The 3,154-nt window shown below is 29.9% G+C and overlaps 1 long non-coding RNA gene across 1 annotated transcript; it reads left to right on the plus strand.

The window, feature by feature from the left end:
* Positions 1-429: 429 nt before the first annotated feature.
* LOC115958563 lies at positions 430-2,844 on the plus strand. Its single transcript, XR_004084555.1, has 3 exons — positions 430-580; positions 1,516-1,582; positions 2,500-2,844. It is a non-coding gene; the product is annotated as an uncharacterized LOC115958563 (long non-coding RNA).
* The last annotated feature ends 310 nt before the right edge of the window (positions 2,845-3,154 follow it).

Genomic DNA, 3,154 nt, shown 5'->3' on the forward strand with positions numbered 1-3,154 from the left:
CACCAAAAAAGAGGCAGAAATTTGATGAAAATGCACGTCAATTACATGTTCAATGCACCAAAGAGTTGGTCTTAGATTGTAAGTGTAACACCCTAACCTAATTGCATAATTTATTTTATGAGTTTATATGCATGTTATTATCTTAATTACTTTTAAGTATATGAAGCTTTGATTTTATGATTTTATAAAACATATATACTCTTTTTAATGTTATGGAAATGAATTTATAAATGTAAAGATTTATATGTAAAGTCATACTGTTGTTTGGGTCTTTCTAGAAATATAACTTGTAAGGGAGTGAAAAGTACAAATGTAAAAGTTGAAAAAGTGGGTGTGATCTTTTCTCTCTCTTTGCATCACACGTGCCCCACCCCAAAAGCCTTCTATCTTATCTTTTCTTTTGCTGAACCAGAAAGTTTAACTCTTCTTTCTCTATTCCTTTTCTTTGCTCTTGTTTCTTTCTTCTTCCCTTTTTACACAGCAACACCTCTCTCTCACTCTCTCACCGAAAATCATAGACATCTCTCTTTAAAAAGAAACTGAAAGAGTAACACTAAAATTTTAGCATCAAAGTTTGTGGGTAAGCAAATTAAATCTCATCTGATTTTGGGTATTTTGGATAGTATAATTGTTTTGTTTATTTCTACTCCTTTATCCTCTATCCTGATTTTAGAAGTTAAACTTGTGGTTATGTTTTAGTAATTTGAAAGATTGTTGATATTATGGTCATTTGAATACTTATTAACATATTTTAATATGTATAGTATAGGTATAAAAATACCCAAATGAAATAAAGGCATATTGCTATTAGTTGATGATTTTGTAAGAATATATGTTGAAATTGTCACTATGACAGATTTGATGTCTACAACAAGAAAATTATGTATTAAATCATATTTTGTGAATTAGGATGCTAGGAGTGGTTTTTATGAATTTTAAGACACATGATTGTTATGGAAGTGGTCTCACAGTATTTGGATGAACATAAAAATAATAGTTTAATTTTTAAGTTGCAAGAAATTCTGTTAGGACAGATTTGAATATGTTTTCTTGCGTGGTTTTTAGTAAATCATGGTTTTATTCTTTAACTCCGAAATTTTTATGGTATATACTAGACATACAGGAGAGTGGTTCTGTAAATTTTCATGATATTTGGATGTGTATGGACAGCCCATTTGTATTTTACAAATGGGACATACGCTGCTAAAATGAGCAATGAACAACATATGCTACATCTGACTTTGTGGATTTAATTCTCAAGTTAGGATGAATGTTTTGGGCTATAATTTAATATGCTTATCCTTTAATATGTTTGGATCATAGATAAATTTTATGCCTTGGTTTCTCTATGGTTTGGGTACATAATATGTTTGATGAATATATCATGTTTTTTGGGGAAACTTTATGTGATGGGAATTAAGATTTTCTTGAGTTTGAGAGTTAGGTTATGATTGAGGTGTAAGTTTATATACTTAGGAAGAGTTTGTCAGTAATAAGTTTTGGTCTTTCATTTAGGTGGTGAGAACGAGAACATGGACACTTGAGCTCCTCTTGTACAATCTCTCGCATCTTCTGTTTTCAGGTAAGTGATTTGTGACATGTGCTTTTGATAAGTATAAAGATTGTTTAGAAAAGTATTATGAATTAAAGCTTTTAATTATAGATATTACATATATGCATGATTTAAGTAAAATGTGTTTGTGAGTTGTTCAATCTTATATACATAATAATTTTAACATATTGATATTATTATTTATATCACGAACATAATATTTAAAAATGAAGTGGATATGCTATTGTTGGGAAATATTTATGTGAAATCAAAGTTATCAAAAAATATAGTTTTCAGTTATTCCATTGTTATGATCTAAACTCAGCCAGTAGGGGTTATATTACTAGTATTTCCATGGAAATTCTGATTGGCCATTAAAAGTGAAATTGACTCTTCTATACCCGCCCTTATTGGTAATAGTCAACTCGTGGAGGATGTCAACCTACCCCCATGATTGAAAATATGTATTATGATATGATTTCGGAATTACCTAGCATTGTGGGGAATGCTGGATGCTTGGCACTCTGTGTTAGAAGCCTCCCAAAGTTGTGACAGACTTACAATTGAATTAACTAATATATATTACAAATGAGCTATTAAGTTATTTGGAAATTATAAGTATGATGATAAGAAAGGTATATTGAATGTGTTATAAGTCTGATGAGAAGTTATGATAAAGTATTTTATAGTCTATTCAAAGTTAAGATTACTGAATTATGTTTAAGTTCCTTATTATGTCATTTTATTATTATATGAAAAGAAAATGAAGTATTTTCATCTAAAAACTCGTAAGTTATTTTAAGAATAATGTGAATAATATGAAAACTATTTTATCAAAGCTAGCATATCCATAAAAGATTTGATTTACATGCATTCTTATTAAAGGCTCATAGAGCTTAAAACCTTACTAGGCTTAGCAGCTCACCCTATTATATTTCAATGCGCAGATTCTTCTTGGAAGCAGCGAGAGTATTAGAGGTGGCAAGGATTCTGTAATTGTTGTTTGTTAGAATGTAGAGTTTTTTTTTTTCTTTTTTTTCTTTTTTTTTTGTTGTATAGTAGTTTAGCTCTTTTGTTGTATAGGAGGAATCAAGATGTACTTGATCTTTGAGCACGGATGTAATTCAGTACCTTAGTTTGTTTTGAACCTCAGTTGTATGTCTTTGAGGTTAGATTTGTAATAAGAGTTTTGCTAAACGTTTAGCTATGTAATATTTACACAGATACCTTAAGTTTCAGCCAGGTGGTAATTTTCCAAGCTCAATGGAAATGAAATTTCAAGGTTTTCATCATTTTTGTATATTATGGCTTTTATGTAAGAAAATAAGCAGGAATTCAAGAAACAATTCTTGATAAGTACCTTCAGTTTAGGTTGGTTCGTGTTAGTATTGAGGTAAATTTGATATTAACATGCCGGTCATGCTCTAAACTCTGAAGTACAGGTTTGGGTCGTGACAGTAAGACACACTGGAATTCAACTTATTTAATGTTTTCTCTACTGCTTTGCTTTATAAATATGTTTTCTCTCGTTTGGCTTGTTAGGTTCTAAAGACTTAGGATTTTATGTATTTAGAACTCTAATTTGTATTGTTGGCAAACCAT

This window comes from Quercus lobata, chromosome 8 (genome assembly GCF_001633185.2).
Source record: "Quercus lobata isolate SW786 chromosome 8, ValleyOak3.0 Primary Assembly, whole genome shotgun sequence".
In the NCBI taxonomy this organism is placed as follows: domain Eukaryota; kingdom Viridiplantae; phylum Streptophyta; class Magnoliopsida; order Fagales; family Fagaceae; genus Quercus; species Quercus lobata.